Consider the following 19,377-nt stretch of genomic DNA (forward strand, 5'->3'; position numbering starts at 1 on the left):
AAAGTGTAAAATCAGACTCACAAAGCAGCAGCTTTTTGCCTGAATTAGCTGGTGAGAGCCCAGGATCCTGGAGGTGCCTACATTTTGTATCCCCTCCTCTCCTCCTTGTTATTCTGAGGGATGAGTACCGAAGTGACCAGCTCATTTCCCACAGTCTATCAGCCATCTGATGACTGCTACTGACCTTGACTAGACTGGAATGATTGTTTAGCCATTTAACTGTGGGAGATAACGTGAGTCCAAGTTCTTTGCCATAATTTATCAGTTTCCAGGCTAGTGCATGTAGGCATGATGAACCTATCACAGCTGTGGTTTAATGGGTATAAATAATTAAGTAATTATAAATCAATGAGCTCTGTAACTTTGGTATTATAATAATTACATTTTAAAAGGCACTACTTAGTTACAACTCAGGGATTATTTACAGGCAATAATTAAGGTCAAACTGACTTCCTTCTGAGTATTTGTATGAGCAGCATGTCAAACAATAATTAATTTAAGGCAAACCTAATTGCCTACTGTACTGAAGTGTGTCATTACCCTAGATAATATGCTCTTGTGTCTATCACTGGTTATATTTTAAAGAGAAAATATGTATTTTTTTTTTAAATAAAAATGCAAATTGTCTTAAGTTACTTTCCAGTTAGGATGGTATAATTTCCTTCAGGGTTTTTTTCACTCAGCCCACAGGAAAAGGAATAAAGTAATAGGAAAAAGAGTATGGCACATTCCACATATGAAGCAATCCTATGAAGAAACAACAGATGGGAAAAATTAGTGCAATCATTTTACAGGATTGTTCCCCACAGTATATTTCCCAGTGCTTTGTCTGGTCTAGTTTGCGAAGATGCAAATGATGTAGGTTTTATTGCTTCCCTTAGGGGAGATTATTCCAGCCTAATAACACTCACAGTTAGGAAATTTTACTGATGTTCAAGCTGTTTTTCTTTACCTGACTTTACCCCATTGCTCCTAGTTGTCAACTCCCGCAGGCAATTCGGAATAGTTCCTCTCCTTCCTGGGTGTTCTGAGCCAAGCAATACTCAAATATTTCTCTTAATCTTTCATCAAAATCTATATAAATGATGGACGTTTGGGCCTTGGAAAGCCTCCAAGTTTGAACACAGTCTCTGACTGCTGCCATGTGTCCACGTGTATGTCTGTGCGTGCACACGCTCATGTCCAGAGACATGTGTCCTCATGAAATCCATACCTCAGACAATGCTCCCATGATATCCACTGACCACTGAAGCATTCTCTTGCAAATGGGTTTCATCTCCCACCAGAAGAAAAGTCACCTCCAAGGCTGGTAGCCTTGAGGAAAGATGAATTCACAGGGTCAGCACAGAGTCATAAAGGTGGGAAAGGGACCCCAGGAGGTCTCTGGTCTGACCCCCGTTGCAGAGAAGGAAGAACTATGAATGCAGACCATGTTGTACAGGACTTTTTCCAATTGAGTCTCAAAAGCCCTCAAGGACCCATGTTCTCCATGTTCTTTTTTTGGTGACCTGTTTGAGCACTCCATTTTCTCATTTCTACTCAGTCAGAAACTAATCTTGTACTTGATAGTCTTCTGGGATTCAGTTTAGGTCTGATGTACACTTTTCAGCAGAAACAGCTGATGTGAGAGGTGGCAAAATGAAGTGTCTCTTGAGCTTTGAAAAGCAGCACAGACTTCTCCAGTTTTGGGTCAGATGAAGGTTCTGTTACCTTCCCTCTCTGGGTTTTGCTTCCCAGTCCATTGTTAATTTGTTTAACTGATAAACCTGAAAAAAATAATCTTTGGAGTAACAACTTAAATGGGCTTCTATTAAACCACTAGAATTTAGTCATATTATGATAGCTATTCCAAAAACATTGAAAAGTTTCTGCTGTTTGATGAAATGCCTAACATTACATGACCATTTGTAGTCACACTGTGCAGTCTTTCTGCATTATCCCTATGAAACAAGGATTTTCACAGGAAATTACCTTCCCAGTGATGATGCCTAAACATCTGTGTAAGCGTAGCATCTTCAACTTGACTTTTATTAAACTGTATTCTATTTCTCTTCCAGTTTCTTGAGTTTTCTTACTGGTAACTATAACAGCCAACACCCTTTTCTGAAGCTGTTCTCCATATTTAATTCAGGAGAAAGGGTTTAGTAAGATGTAGTTGCAGCACTCCAAAAAAAAAACCAGAACATTTTGATTAACACATGTCAGATGTAATTCTGTTTTGTAAAAGTCACAGAATTCGTAGTGGAGAAAATAGGCATTAGTTTAGGAAGATATATATGTGTAAAGGGAACAAAATAGAATGCTTTAGATGGATGCAATAGATGGAAAAATGACATGCCCTTATGATATAAAGTTTCCAAAAAACAAGGATGAAGTGTTTCATACAAAGGCTGCCTACAAAGCCATTTCAAAAATAACAGGCATTGCTCCAAAGTGACTGTGTTTGTTTTCCAGCTAGCAAAAGATCGGGTTTACAATAAGATTATTTTCTAGAGATCTACAGATACGTATCGAACCCAAAATAATAACTTAGGGATACTGTAATATCCTTTAGCAGAAATATTTCAAAGGGGACAGGCTGTTCAAAAAGCTTGGCTTCTTTTATGAACCAAAACAAGCAGCAGCATTCTTAGAGACTTTTAGCATGCATGGCTTTGAGCACTTCTGAAAATTTGCCTATAGAGGTGGATGCTGAACTTGAAAAAATTATCCTTGGGCTCTTTGGAATATCTGGCTACATTTTAGACAAATGCTTGTTCTATGATCTCTTGCCCTTTGATATACTAAAACTTCACACTGCTATTTGATGAACTGCTTGTTGATAGATATTTATCATGTTTTAGCTCACTTAAATAAAAAAAAAAATGGTGTGGAGAGGAATCTTGGATTTTGTAGAGCTATAGGTAAACTTTATACTTAGAGGGAAAGTTGAACAGCCACCCAAGCAATCAGTCAGATTTCTCAGTCCCTTGAGAGGACCTGGAACGTACGGTCCAGCTGCAGGCCTGGAGAGTTTTTCTTGCACTCCAATCCTTTGTTATATCAAGGCTTCATGGTTTTACTAATGTTACTGAGAAAGGTTTGCCCATGTTTTTCTACCGCCAAATGGAGAAAATACAGCAACCTTTCGTGCTAATACAGGGAATGATTAGCTGGTTTGGAAAGTATGTTATGGTTAAATACTGTAACTAATCCTACTGCAGAATAAATTATTCCTAATAAAATACATGATAAGAGTATGTATAACTTGGATGTATTGAATATTTCACAAAGCTGATTTTTAAATATCACAGATAATTCCTGTATTATTCTAAGTTTAGTGTAGTACCCATTTACTAAAATGTCTGGATTGCATTCATGTTTTTCAAGTACACATTTTGACACAACACAACATTCCTACTTTCAGTCCTGCTAATGCTAGTGTTTACTTGGGAGTTCTTTCCCAGCCTTCCACTGTCTGAAAAGCCTCTAAAGTAAATGTACAGAATACCCATTCCTGGAAAACTACTTGTGCATTTAATTGACAATTAAAATCTTGCCATGGCTTTCCTTCATTTCTGAATGTGTAACTGCCAAAATGCAACCTGATGCAAATCCATATTGGATCAGCAGGAATATCTTGGCTGGCCCCAAAATGTCCTAGGTAGACCTGTAAGGCTACCTGTTGACTTATACCTCCACTGTTAAGTGGGCAGTAGCCAGTGCCTGACAGATTGCCTGGAAGAACACTGTTGCATCCTTTTTCATCCATTTATATAAAAATGGCCCAGGTTTTGAACATATGCATCTCTTTCTGTACTCATGGATGTTAAATTTACTAGAGTAATAATTATTTACAGCACCAGGCTGTTAACTTGCTCTTGTATCAACTACCAGTTCTACCCTGATTTGTCAGTATTTAATTCTGCATTCCACATCTCTATTGACCTTTAAAAATATGTTTTGCTACCTATCAGAAAATTGTATGTAGTAGGAATTATTTTAGATCTTATTTGGATGATTAATTCTTTGGTTTTCACTTTGGTGGGAAGGATAGACTTGTTCAATGCGCTTCCCAAAGTTATATGAAAGTAGTTTCTAAGCAATAGAAGTTGCAGAACTATGCCATGGGTGCAGTAATCAGGGCTACATGCTAGAAGAAGACATTAATATTTCTTCTTTAGAAGTTATTTGTTTACTTATTCCCCATAGCCTCTTTCCAAACTTTGTACAAAAGATGCTTAGCTATAGCAGCAAAGTAAAGACATGATTGCATAATAGATATGGTTTAGGATGACTTTTAATCTTCGCTGAATCTTCTCACTAAAGACTGAATGATATGTAGCTGATGGAAGAGATACAGAAGAGAAAGAGCAGCTGGTGTTTTGACTGATTCTGTGATATTGTAATTATGTTTCTAAACCTGTGCCAGGTGCTTTAACAGCTCTAGCTAGGTTTTATTTTATGTGGATGTAAATAAATATAGTGGTTAATTTTCCCATTTCCTGAAATAAGACTTTATAGGTGTCAGTGAAAACAATGTAATTGAGGCCTAGAAAAAGTAGGAGACTTAATTATTGGAACTGTGCAGCTGAAGTAATGGGGTGTTTGAGAGGTTGATTGGGTAGCTAGGGAGAAGTTGGTTTAGCAGACTATTTATAGTCCATCAAAAGGTCTTTATTTGTCTTTTAATAAGGACTGAAAGCCAGGAAACGACCAAATATATGCTCTGAATACTTAGTAGCAAGAACACATGGTGCAGACAATGACGGGAGCTTGCATGGGTGCATATTGTCTGGATAAGTCATTCATCAGTTGAAAAAGATTGATGACAGAAGTTAAGCAGTAGGAAATACATCTCAAAACGTAAAAAGAATGGATTGGACGTAAATAAAGGGGAAGGGGAGAAGAGATTTGCATACACATTTTTAGACTCAGCTGCTGGAAAGCTTGACTAGCATCATGCTTTTTTACTTACTTTGCTACATTAGTAAAGGGAACCTGAGCCAAAAATTTGGTCTTGATTTAAATATGTGGTTAAAGGTGAAGGGGTGAGTGAAAGTATCTGACTGGCGGGAGAGGAAGGCTTCCGTCAGGGCTAAGGGATGGACAGTCAGCCAGGAATAGCATCCAGGGACCCTGGAGAGGCAGTGGGAATGGAGAATGGAGGGGAAGAAAGGATTTCTACTTGCCAGTGGCACACAGATCAACTCGAGGAGAGCTTAATTATTATATTCTTAAGAGTTTAACTTGATTTAAATTTAGATGGTTTAGTGCAACATAAATCAGATAACATCAATAATATCATATTATCGTCTCCCAAGCAACTGTATTTAACACAGACTGCAATTGTCTCCACTGGAAACATAAAACTAACTGGATATGAAACAATGTTCAACACATAATGGAAAAGACTTGAGATATTTGTGAAATGCAGTCATATTTTCTATTTCAGAAAATAATTTTTGTATTAGCTGCTTTAAAATGTCCTGTAAAGCCATACAAGATTATAACAAATCCCATAATTTTCCCTTTAAATCTCTAGGATGGTGATTATTGCACAATTTGCAATTCGACATGCAGTTATGCTTTCTGGACTCCAGCCTTTCTGGAGCATGATCAACTTCAGGATAAACAACAAAGAGAGGATGTAATTATGTGTACTCACAGGAGATGAAAATTAAAACTGTTTTCCAGTTTATAGATGTTAAATAGGCTTGAGTCAATTAGCAAAATCATCTTTCACCATTGGTTACGGCAATTAATTTATTAAAGTGAGGGGTGGTCACCTAGTGCAACTTCTTAAGCAGTTGTGCTTCTGTCAGTGACAGACAGAAGTCTTAAATCTTTTCTTTGCTGCGGTACCCAGCAGCGGAAACCGATCCTTGCCAAAATCCATAAAGCTGATGTCTTATCCTCCTCTAAATCCCTCCTCAAATCCTTTTTCTGCTGTGATGCTCATGAAACATGCCCATCGGTTAGGCAAGTAGGGAGCTGTAGTGAAGTCTGTTTTCTTTACAGTTATTCAGTCTTTCCAATCCACTCCCACCTCGTGGTTTATCTGTTCTATCCATTGCTTTTATCTTGGCCGATAATGCTGTTAGATCTCTGTGCAGGAACTCTTTCTTATTATTGTTTGCAAAACACCTAATTAAAATTAAATCCTTTCAATTGGGGTTTCTAGGTACAACTATAATATAAATAGTAAATAATGACTTAGTAAGATTAGCACTATCTCTAACCCAAAAATCCCAAAATAAGGCTTCAGTAGTAGGTGGTTTGCAGTGCACTGTGGGGAACTAAGCAGTGGGGAAGGCACTGGGGTGCTTCAACAGAATCTCATCACCAGACAGATCCTGCCCAGTAATATAAAGGAGTGCTAATAGATCTGGGGAACTGTATATGTACAAGTCTACACAGCTTGTTCTCAAAACACCATCTGGACGAGGAACTTAGGACAAAAGGTATTTCCATTGTAAGATGTTTCTTAGTACATAACAAAGTGATTTATCCATACTTAGGTCTGATTTATTAGTTTTTCCTAACCTTTGGCTGGCCACTTGTGCAGAAAAGAGCTTCCCACATTAATGGAGCTTGTGAATAAAATGTAACCTGTGAGTCCTCATGTTGGAACTACAGTAACATACCTTGTCCTGCAGTGAAAAGGGTTTCGTCACAGAAGAGACAAGATCCTTAGCTAAACCTTACAGGAGAGGTTACAGGTGAAAGTCCTGGGTGACTCATAACCTTGGTGTGACTTGGATCTCTTAGCGTGTCACCTTGGCTGTGAGATTGAAAATTGGGTCAAAACCAGCAATAAAAATGAATACACAGTGCATCACTAAGCCAGAAGGGGAGCACTGTGTCTTTTGAGACCTCTGTGTAACTGGTCATACCTGTTCTAAAATGAGTACATTCTTTGAGAAGCATTACTGACCTTACCTTAGTGTCTAATCGTAATAAATGACAGGCTGAGTTAATTATTACTTGGTAATTCTTTATTTAAACTTTGTACTAAGATTCATTTGCAGTATATTCTTTCATGCAGAACATAAAAGATGTAATTGTGTGCAGAGTGGGAGTGGTGTTTCCCTAGGTCAAATAAGGAATAATTTGTTTATATACTTGCTCTTTATGAAAAATCCATGCATGCTGTACACGAATACCCTGGTTTAGAGTTTCTATTAGTTGTTTGCACAAACTGAGCACAGTTGCTTTCTTAATGCTTGGGGGTCACTTTTCTTCCTACCCTGATATAATAGAGCAAGGTATAGGTGTGTTTGCACAGTGCAGCAGTAACTTAGTAAATCCTTCCAGACCCAGTCTAAACTGTCATCCTTTCCCACTCCATACAGCAGTAATTTTAAATAAGCTGATCTGATTATTCCTTCTTGCGGGACTTGATAAAAAGCCAGGGCCCAGACTTAGCTTCCAGGCTGTTGATGAGCTATCCCGAGGGAAGAAACAAAATAATTTGTACTAAACCTTTTTAAACTCATCTGACTGAAACTGGTGTTCTGCCTTCAAGAAGTCTGTTACAGACAGTACCCCGCTGGATCACTTTTTTGTACCAAAGCAAATGTGTAGCTTTTGTATGTGTTTCACATGTATAGTTGTTGCACCAAGGAATTTGTGTGAATTAGCAGAGGCACTGGACGTGTGGAAGGAGATATGGGCAGATAAAAGTAGGCGCAATTTTGGGAAATGTTAATGTAATTACAAAATAATGTCGTATCCTGGCAAAGAGGGAATGCAGGCTAATCCTTGTGGGGTTTCCTTATCCATCTCCAGAATAGGATTCTTTTTATTTAATTGCCTTCCTAAAAAAAAAAACAACCCGAAAAAAGCCAATCAAAAAAGACCCCCCCCTCAAAAAAAACCCAACAAACCCAAAACAAAACAAACCCCCAAATAAATAATAATAATAATAATAAAAAATAAAAATGAAAACCAAAAAAACCCCAAACACAAACCCAAAGCCTCAGTCCTCTGAACGGTTCTGAACCTGACTTCCTTGGATTGCTGTCAAGTTTCTACCAAAATCCACAGGATCCTCTTGAGATTGAGATAATTCAATATCAAACTTGTAGATAATTCCCAGCCAGGTATGAAGGACGTCTTCCAGGATTACTGTTCCTCACAGCTGCTGCCCTTTCTCCCAAAGGTGGCTCTTTTTTTTTTGTATCTCTTCATACAGCTCTCACTGATTTTTTGTGCTGGAAGCCCCTGGCTATTCCCTACCTCAAGAGCTGGTGTCAGACTGGTGCCATCTCTCTGTTTATTCTGGAGTTTTTAGAATATCATGAGGGAGGATGAATGAGCTGAGTCAGCATCAACACAAAGGCTAAGAAAGAAAGACAAAACCAGTCACTTCAGTCATTGCTGGATGATGTTTGTTCCTAGTACCTAGGCCATGACAGGTGAATAAGAGAAGACCAACAAAATCCTAAAGCCCATTGAATACTAATTCAATCTCAGAAATTTCCATAGAGAGGGAAAAGAAAAAAAAGTAATCACCTTTGCTCCAGGGGATTGGGAATGATGTGCTAAATACACCACGTACACTGAAACAATCTGTAAAAGCAATCTCTGACAGTCGTGTGGAAGACTAGAACCACACTTCTCAAAGCTGCTGATCAGCCACTTTAATTAGTGCTAAACTTACTGGCTCTCAAGGCACCTTTCTTTCTGAGCAGCAGTTCTCTGCAAGTATTTTGGGTTCACAGGCATCTGCTCTGCTCCTTAGGGATTTCTGTGCTGCGGAGCTCTCATTATCTCAGAGTCCAGAATGTTTGGCTATACCACAGGGAAATGCAAGCAATTACAGAGGAAAGAAACTTGTTCTTCCAGCATAGGAAAAGGGATGGTCTGCCACAGGGTACTAATTGTTTCATGACACAGCCACTGTTGTATCTACCAGTTATATTTAGTAAGTAAATGTTCTTCTAAGCTCCACTATTTTTCTGTCTTTTGGATACTCTTGTTCTAAATCATTTGCCCTATATTTTTTCTGAATGTTTTCTTTTTTGTGTCTGTATGTCTTAATATCCTCTTGATATCTTTAAGTCTTTGTCATTTTTGACTTTTTCAATAGGCTTGCTTTTTCCTTTATAATTTCCTTTCTCTATTTTCTCCTGCATATTCCTCTCCCTTTACCCCAGTATTGTATTTATTAACTGCATTTAAGCAGTCTCAATAGAGCATGAGGACCTATTTTGTTGGTCACAATCTACAGAGCATAGCAGAAAGGAATTTTATCCTCCTTTCACAGATAAGGAAAACATGGCTTTGCCCAGTCAGTGTCTTGACCTAACTCATGTAAGGAAGCCAGATGCTTCGAGGCTTGAAACAGAATAGAATAACCCAGCACATCGTAACCCTACCCACACCAGAGCCGGACTTGTCCAGAAGGATGCTGTGAGGCAGAGTATCAAAAGCCTTAGTAAAATCCAGAAAACCTGGAGTTTCCAAGAGTCTCACTGACACAAGGCTATCAGTCATCTCTCTGTTTTTTAACACTCCTTTTCACTGTGTGCTCTCTCTTTTCTCTTTTGTTCTGTGCTTTTCCAGAGAGAACAGTTTATTCTCTACAGTTACTCACCCTTGGCCACTTTGCTGAGTGGATATCTTTCCACCCAAATCAGTGGCAATGATCTCAGGTTACAGGATGTTTCATCAACTGCAGAACACCTGTATTGCATAACTCAAGCTGAACAGTACACCTATCTTGAAATAACACTATGCACACAAGTTAATTGCATAGTTACTGTGGAAAAAAAAAAAGCCAAAGAAAATTAATTATTTGGTGGTAACTATTCAGTGACTATCAGCAATGGCAGTAACTTGCTTCTTTAACTTAAGATAACACTTTCAGTGCTTGCCATTTTACAGTAATCATGCAGATTAATCTATTAATCTACTGGTGTGCAAAGTGATATTGTGGAAAAATGCTTGCACATAACATCCCAAGCTAACGCAGCAAGAAAATGCTGCCTCCATAAACATTACTGACAACAGTATTCAATAAACAGGGAAAAATAGAGTGTCTTTATGAAATTATACCCATGTTCTGCTGCAGGGCGACAGGGAAAGATGCACAACTGGGGGAAAAGGAGTTAAAAAAAGGTACATGTTTCACATGTATAAATGACAAGGTTTAACATGTACAAATGAAGATCAAATAGTCTCTTTGGTTTTGTTGTCCTTGTCTGTGGCAAATTATTTGGGTAAGGGAAGATTAGTTGAATTACATGGTGAAACATATGTTCTATGTCATTATCTAAGCAAAAGGACTAATGTCCTGTTTCTTTGAGTTATTAATACCTCCAACTCTCCAAATCTAAACTTCAAATTCTGAGAGCAAGATGGAATCAGCTTCTCTTAATGGGAGTGGAAATTAAATAATTGATGCATCTAATAATTAGGTTGTAAGTTTTTAATATGGAAATGAAGAGTTGGTTGAAAAAAGAGAAAGCTGAACTTCATGTTTTCTAAACATTAAAGAAAGAACCATATTTTGGTAACTCTTCTGAAAACAGTTTTGAATCAATAGGTTTTCTCAATGGATTTTAGCATCCATGCTTGCATGTGGACATAAAGAACCACGGTTCATCTACATAAGGATCAACAACAGAATAAAATAGGGCATGAATAAGAGACTGTTTATTCAAGACCAAAAGTGGATACTCCTATTCCAAGATAAAAGCTATCAGTGCTAAGTCACTTCTTTAAGCTAGACAGCTCCACCAGTTACAATGATGCTGTTACACAGTACAACAAACTTTCTCTGATTCGACATGTTCAAAGGGGCTTTTTCAGCTTCTACTTCAGTTGAGCTTAACCACTTTCTGGTCAGACCAATGTAGTATTTAATGCAGTAACAATACCATATCTACAAAGCCACAGTATATCTGTGTTACTGTACTGTTGAAATCCCATTTACTCATTTGTACACACGTCAGCATTTCAATTGGGCCCGTTACTGTTTTGCCTGGGTGTCTGGAAGATTGGGATGCAGTGTCTTGAGTAATGCAGACCTTGAAGAAACAGTATCTACTAGAAGTTCACAGCAGCTGTTGTTCTGTATGTATTTCATTAAGGTGCTTCATTATTAATGAAAATTTTAAGGGAGTCGTTATGCTATATTAACACATAAGAAGAGATTTGAATCTATTATTGAGTCATAATAGCTACTGGCACAGTGCTTTTTTCAGTAGTAACTGGTTGGAGAGCAACCTTTGGACATGTTCCTGCAGCAACACCCACTCTTCTAGGGAAAAGGATTATCAATGCAAATTACAGGGGTGTGTTTATTAAAGGTTACTAATTTGAAAAATAAAAAATTTGCCTTGATGAATGACTGGTAAAAGCATCTGTCACCCATTTCGGGACCAAAAGAAGATCATGAGAAACACGGAAAGTAAAAGGAGTTTTTGATAAAAGGGAGGCCTGGAAGCTGTAATTGCTTATTTCTTTAGATTTGTTCTAAATTTCCTGTTCAAACCTCCAGTTCAAGCATCAATAACTATTCTCAGCCTCTTAAATATTTCTATTAGAGGTACCTAGTACATAGATTTTTCTCTTGTCATCTAAATTTCTCCTAGAATTGTGCATAGTCACCAAAAGCCTTGAGTAGCCAAGAACTTACATCAAACCTAAGCCCTTTCAGGAACCAGAGTCTTGATAATCTTTGGAGGATGTGAGCACTTTTGGGTCAGGCTGTGAATAAAATATTTCTCACAACTAAATGACTGTTTATATCCTATGTTATCTAAATGACACTCATTCAAAAATCTTCAATACACTTTAATTCCTTCTTCTACTGGAGAGTCCTCGTATCTCCCATGACAAAAGCTTTGCTGGTTGACAGTATTTTAACTTCCTTCTGCTGACTCATCTTTCTCTAGTTCAAGCTGAAAAAATATGGAACACAGATTCAAGTATCTATAAATTAAACACAGAATTCAGGGCTTTCTCATGTAAATGATCTTTTGGTTGCTTGAGGATTCATAGTTGCCCACCGCTATCTCTGAGCCAGTGAAACTCTTCAGAGTAGCTGCAGTAAGAAGGAATGAGAGGATTCCCTCCAGATTTAGAATAACTGTAGTTTTAGCTCTCTTCATGGAGATGGGAGAAACCTGGTTGCACCTCCTCATTATGAAAGGGTACCAGGTTTTCATCATTCTGAATGAGACCATTAACAGCTTGGGTACAATCTGAAGGAGCTGGTACTTCCTCCTCCTCAGGAATGAATTGATAATCCCTGGTTACTATTTTTTTCTTTTTCAAAGATAGTGCTTAGGCATCCATCTTTAAGAATGCTTTCTAGGCTGAGATTACTCAAATGGGAGGAGACTGCTCTCTTCTATGTTCAGTCTAACACCCAGGTATCGCTCTAAGATTAAAGACCTAGTCTTGCTCATGTTGTTTGCTACTGGTTGCTTATTCTACTTCACATATAGCTTGTATTTAAAATATGTAAATATTCTTATATCTTTGAATACAAAAGCTTTTACAAGGAAGCCCATTACAATATCAGAAACTTACTTTCTCTTTTTGGATAGCACTTTCAAGCTCTGAGTGCTTGCAAGATGCTTAAGGAAGACCAATACCTTTACAGAGCTGATCATAGAAGAGTCAAAGACCTGATATTACTTCTCTGAACAGGACTTGATTTTTACCCAACTGGGTAATCCCACCTTTATCCTCTAAGAACTCAAGTGTGGAAGTCATAGTTTGGGAGAGGGTGTTGTGATTTTAAACTGCTGTTGTGTTCACTTGAAGCTGAAATGACCAAATAAGGTAGTTTGGATGATAGTCCCAAGAGACTGTTTGGGTTATAGAAGCTAATTCCCAAGGACATCTATAAATCCTTATGAAATTTTACACCCTCTGCTCCTGAAATCACTGTCTTACGCTCAGCCCCTAATGGAAAGTTTGCAAGAGTTCTGCAAGGAAGGATTCAGTTTCTATGTTATTCTCCATCATGGTGAAGTGATCTCTGGCCTGATCATAACCTTTTTGACATTTTAGTCTTTCTGCCGAATTGAAGACAGTGCAAATTTCCTCTACAGACATTACTAATATTAAAAAGTGCAGTTTCAGTGCAGAACTGACAAAGTGTGAACATACAACTCCTGAGACTATCTTGACTTTAACATCTCCAGGCTAACAGCAATTCAGTGATCCCTGCTGCATTTCAGCCTCTTTTATTTATTTGAAAACAAGCTTATTCTCTTATCTGCAGAATCTGGGCTCTGTTGTTTCTACTGGACTGATACTTCAGGATGAAGCAGGATGAAACCATTCTCTGAGAAAAAAACCCCAAGCCCTACAGAAAAATGTCAACTGTAATTCAGAATAGCAATTAAAGGATTTAAACAAAATATGCAAATGAGAAATATCCTGAAAAAATTATTAGTATAATTTTTTAAAGGGAGGATAATTGCAACAGTAACTAAGCTGATGTTACTTGAAAGGACTGTAAAGTTCTTGATCTCTCTATCAGCTTCTGAGCATACTGAATTTGCATCTACATTTTACAGCTTTTTGTGTGATAAGCTTAATCCTGTAATGGGAAATCTTCTGACCTAGCTGACACCTGTAGCACAAGGCTAAGTCTGGCCACTTAGCTCTAAAACTCTGTCGGCTTTATGACACTTCTCCCGAGCTCTTCATGGCTGCGTTTCTCTAATGTGTGTTTTCTCCATTTTTTTTTCCTCTCATGCAAGATAATTTTTGTGTTACATTCCCTGCCACAGTTCTTTGAATTTTCTGGGATTTTAACACCAGTTCCTTGTGGCTTTTAGCTTTCTCCTTCTTGTTCATCTGCTCCATATTCCTCTGTTCAGGAATCCTGTGCTTGTTTCTTGTGCTCGTGATGGAGACTTCTTACTGCATATAAATATTTTGTATTCCTTCTTTCTTCCTGAAGCATTTCTCATGTGCAGACACTTCTTCCATGGAAAACTATCCTCAGTGTTGTTAGGATCAATTTTGGAGATGGTATGAGGAAAGAAATAATCAGAGACCTATAAAGATAGGTAAGGCAGGTAGGAGCATTGCAGAGGTTTATAGAGCTTTAGAGGATTTGTGGAAGTGAAGCTGTGAATAGACTATCATTAATAGTAAAGGAAGTAAGCAAAGCAGTTTCGGGATTTTTTGTCTCCAGAGGTTAAACATTCTGGTAAATTTCTTCACCTAGATTTCTGCATGGATTTTCACATACAGAGAAGCATGACTAGGGAAAGCTCATGACTTGTGTAATGCTGGTTTATGGCATAACGCCACAGTTTTCTTCTCAGTGTTGCAGCTCGGAAACCTTTATCAAGGTAGGGTTCAACTCTTATGGAGAGACATTAAACTTAAATATAGCTTGGATGACTGTGTCACATCCTTTGTCTCCCTATGGGAAGAGGTTGCAATGTATTGTCATTTCACTGTATTTGGTAATTAATTTTGTGCAATGTGAGTTTCGGGTTACACTAAATTATTGAGCATTTACTACTTGATTGGTCATTATTGTCTTCTGCTCTAATCAGAATTGGTTCCACACTTTCAGTATGTGATAATTTTAAACATTTCTAAAATTTAGAAGGCATCTGTGTTGTATTAACTACTTGGAATGTCTAGACCTCCCCTTTCAAGTCCAGCAGTCTTCCTTACTAGAAATTTCAAACAGCACAATACACCTTAGTGTAGCTTCATAGAGAACTTTTTTTAAAATAATATTGGCCTAACTATTCAGACTACTAGGACTCTGCTGTTTTAAATGCAGTTAAAGTATAGCAAAACATGGTACTATTTTCTAGTACAATGAAAGTGTTTTATTAGTGCATCAATTGCAGTAGACAGTAGTCATTGTCCTATTTATTTAACTCTGCTCATCTACTAATGTTGCTACCATTGCTACTAAATGTTGTTTTACTTAGGTGTCTGAGACTTTAATTATATTCTCTCTTATTGCCTTTACTACAATTAAATAATTTGTTATCATAATGTTCGCCCTTCCCTCACTTGAAACATTATTCCCCTCTTGGGCTATGGCTTGAGGCTTGATAGACTGATCTGTCACTAAAATGTTATTGAACGGGTTCTCCTCCTTCTATTGCTTGTCAGAAACAGCAGCTGCCCTCTCCCTACTCCTACACTTCTCTTTGTATCCTCATTTGCTTTAACCATGGCAAGCAAACATGACAGTAGCCTTGAGGTTTTTTGTTTTGGTGGTTGTTGTTTTTTGTTTGTTTGTTTGGTTTTTTTTTCTGGCAACTGGACTTCCAGGTTCAAACAACTCACCCGAGTAACAAATAAATAACCTTTCAGATACCTCTACAGCACCTCAGCATCTAAGCAGGTTTACATGGAGGAAGTATCAGGTGACGAGTGTGACAAATTCTGTACTTTGGCAATGGGATTATCCCAAAAAAATCTAAAGTGTGCAACTGGATTTAAAACGCAAGGCAGGAGCAGGGACTTCCAGCCTTGACTAAGTATTAATGTGTTCAGAAACATATAAGTGCCTTGATTTTGAATTTATAATGTGCTTTCTTTTTAGCCCTTCTGCTAAACTCCTGACACTCCTTTATTTATGTACAGGTTGAAAAACCTACCCGCATTATGAAATCCCATTGGTTTTGGCTATGTTTTTCATGGGTGTCGTCCTGAACCCTTGTTTTTGTGGTGCCTGTGCTGTATCAGAAGTTACTGTAACCTGAAGGCGAGGGCATTAAATGAAATGATGACCCAAGAAGATGTGGTAGCTTGATTTTGAACACACGACACAGGTCATAAAAGGAATAATTTTTTCATTGTATGAATTAAGTTGCAGGGCTACTGTTAAGTTAAACTTAAAATAACCCTTTTAAAAGTTGTCGAGGATAATGAATTAGCCAGAAGGATTTGGAGTCTGCTGCTGCCAACTAAAGTGCTTGGGGACTTGAGATAGAAGCGAACGATAAGAAGTAACTTTCATGCATTCAAATAAATTACATGTTGGGCTTGGCTTAATCCTGGCATCAGAATGATCTCTGGGGTTTTCCCTACATTATCTTAGTCTATGATTATGCAAATACCCTTTTAATGTAGCGACTCCTTAACAGGAAATTAGTCTCATACTTGCTCATAGGCTCTTGCAACCAACAGACATTTGCTTGCAAAATCCTAGTCTGTCTGAGGTACAAAAGGCACATTAACCCTTGAAGTGCCAAAATTTTGCAAACATGCAAATAACAGGGCATGCTTGGATATGTCGGGGATGTAGCAGATGAATCACCAAAGAGATAAGTTTCCTAACACAAAAATATTACTGGGTTTGAAAGTTCACCCAGCATACAAATGGTATTAAGTTTCCATTTTGTTTTTTAAGGAAAACAGGGGAGGGAGAAAAACCTTACAGAAAAGCAGGACTAAAACTGCGTAACACATGGAAATGAGACAAAGCATAAAGACAAGAGAAATGTGATTATTAGTATTAAATGCACAGCAACCTGCTGAGCCCAGGTAGCCTACATCCTCATCCACAGACGGAGATGCACTCTGATTTGTTGCAGTGATGTTTTCAGGAACTGCACAAAAATGGGGACCATGAGGGTAACTTGCTTTGTTTGGAGAACAGGAACTTAGGAATGGAAATCAGATGCTTCATCTGGAAAGACAGACAGCTGGTATCCTTTGGGAGGAGTGGAACTGAATTCACAAAAATTGCATTGTGTTGTTTGTCATAATATTCATGTATAAAGCAGGAATTCCTGAATAAGCAGGAAAGCTTGTTTTTTTTTTTTTTTTTTTTATTTCTTCTTTTCGTAAATATCTGCCAGGTGAATTTATATTTTTGTTAAACTAAGGGTTTCTAATATAAGAGGTCATATTTCTTTTTAGGACAAAACCCACCAGTTAAGTGGTTGATGTCAGTGCTGGATACACTAGTGACAAATTGGCAGCTAGTACTCAAGGTGTCCCCCAGCCCCCTTTTCGTTCTTTACCCCTGATTGAACAAAGACAGCTAAATCCTCAGTTACAGGGGAACCTAATGAAATTAAGCACCGAACTTTCCAATGGGATTTAAGGTAGTACCTGATTCATTCAAGCTCTTTTGAAACTCCCATCAAAGTGAACTGTTCAAGGCATGACCTTCAGGTAACACTTGAATCAGCCACAAAATCTAGACTTCCAGCTCTGTGCTTTAAATGTAAGATCTATCCTTTCTTCTATATCCAGTGTGTTCTGCTTGTAATTACCAGAAATTACCATTAGAGAATTCAGAGTTAATCTGAGGCTCATGAAAGAGCAAGAATTTATGCTTAACTATTTAAATAAATTGCTGTTGATCTGGTTTCTGGAGATTAAACTCTGTAATTTTATCTGTCACAGATGGGAGAAACTCACTAGAACAACAGCATGGTATCTTAGGGTAAAAAAAACCCAACATACATAAGTAAGTACACCAAAAGTGAGCGTTTGAAAATGTTATATAAGCAATATGAATTTCCATGACTCCCCATTAAATCCCACCTGGTCAAACACAGCCCATTTCTGGTATTGAACACTGTTTTTTTCTGGCTGCTGTAGCAGATTCTAGTGAATGCCAGATTAAGTCTGAAGACACACAGAAAAAATGAAAAATTCGCTATTTGGAATAGATTTTGTTTTCAACAGATGAAAATCCTAAGAAACAGGCAACTGCTGAGGTTCCACTAGAGGCTTCGCCTCCAAAATAACTCTGCACTGCTGGACGCAGCATGCCGAACCACTAGCATTTTAATCTACCAGAAACAGGTCCCTGTGCTAATTATGTCATCCAGATAATTGTGAGATTTTATTTACCATCTGATGTATGTAGTGACCTCTTGGGTAGTACAATGGCTTAAAAAATGAAACATTCTCCTCATTTATTGCTTATGAATCTGTACACAGCTGATTATCCCCTTCAGTAAGAATACAGTAACTAGCATCATCTTGCAGTTTTTATAATAATTTTGAAATTAAGATGCATGAATATCAAACAGTATATTTGTTTCTGTTCCTTGATACAGCCATATAAAATGATCCAGGGTTTGGTGGGGTTTTTTTGCCAATTTGGTATCTTCTGTGAAATGGCCAAAAAAATTATTACAAACCTGCCAAAAATGAATTCAGAGGAAGGTTACTGGTTTATTTGTATTGTTCCACTAGCCAGTGGGCTATTTTAAATGTTAGTTTTTAAATGATGATTTCAGAGTTAAAGGAAATAATGTCTGTTCAGGCATTACGGCATTCACTAGAGGACCTATATTGGCATCGTAACTGCTTACTGTAAGTTAGAGCTCTCTCTCTTCATGTTTCAAGATGTTGTATTCTGCAGTTTTATTTCCTTCTTGGAAAGCAAGCAAGACATTAATTAGGAAAATACTTTTATTGGGAAATATTGGAACTTATTTAATTTTCTGGATGACCCACCTGAAATGGGAATTATGTCATTTTTACCTAAGCCTATCTGGTGATGCTAAACACAGATAATCAGCTTTGAAGGAGATCAAGTCTTTGTTGCAAACATATAAAAATACCTACCTGCCTTATTTAGCCTGCAATTCACATCAGAAAACGGTCCAGGATTAACAATGCCGTGAGTTTAGAAGCTTTAAATCCTATGAGAAATTTTTGTATTTTTCTTCTACACAATTTGAGCTTAAGTGTAGGGGCTTTCTGAACACTTTGGGAAGCACTGATTGTGCCACAGGTTTATTGGAGCCACCAAAGCTGTGAGGGCATTGATTTCTTTGTTGAGAATTCACACACAACCAGATGTGTGAAGAGTGTATTTAGCTCATTTCCATTCCACTGAATGGGACTCTGAGCATCTCGGAATCCTATATGAAAGAACTTACCAATTACTACAGAAATTTGATATTTCACACAGATTTTAGAAAGCCTACAGAGTGGCAAAATGTAGTTGGATAAGGAAGTAAATATTTGTAATTAACATGACTGCAGAGGAATATATCTAGCAAAAAGTATCCCTCCTTCTGAATATTTTGTAGTTTGTCATTGCACATGCAGAATAAAGTACCACCAAATGTAAAATCATCTTTATCCTTACAAAATATCAGTATTATGGAATGACACAATCACATCCTATTTTGTCAGCATCATCAGAATGCTGATGAATAAATGGGAATTTACTTTTTACAGAAATACAGCAGTTTAAATGAAGAATTAAAGATCACAGTCGCTTGCTGGCAACTAGATTTCAAGACAAAGTGGACTGTCACATCAAGAAGTATTGCTGAGGGAAATGCAATCTGCTTTCCCTTCATGGCAGTTGCACCTCTGAAATCTTGAAAATAATTAGAGATGCATTTTGTGCTTAAGTGGAGCACAGGAGTATGCAGCCTGTCCAAAGTCACTCTGATATAAAACAATAAC

The sequence above is a fragment of the Lathamus discolor genome, chromosome 6, assembly GCF_037157495.1.
Source record: "Lathamus discolor isolate bLatDis1 chromosome 6, bLatDis1.hap1, whole genome shotgun sequence".
NCBI lineage: Eukaryota > Metazoa > Chordata > Aves > Psittaciformes > Psittacidae > Lathamus > Lathamus discolor.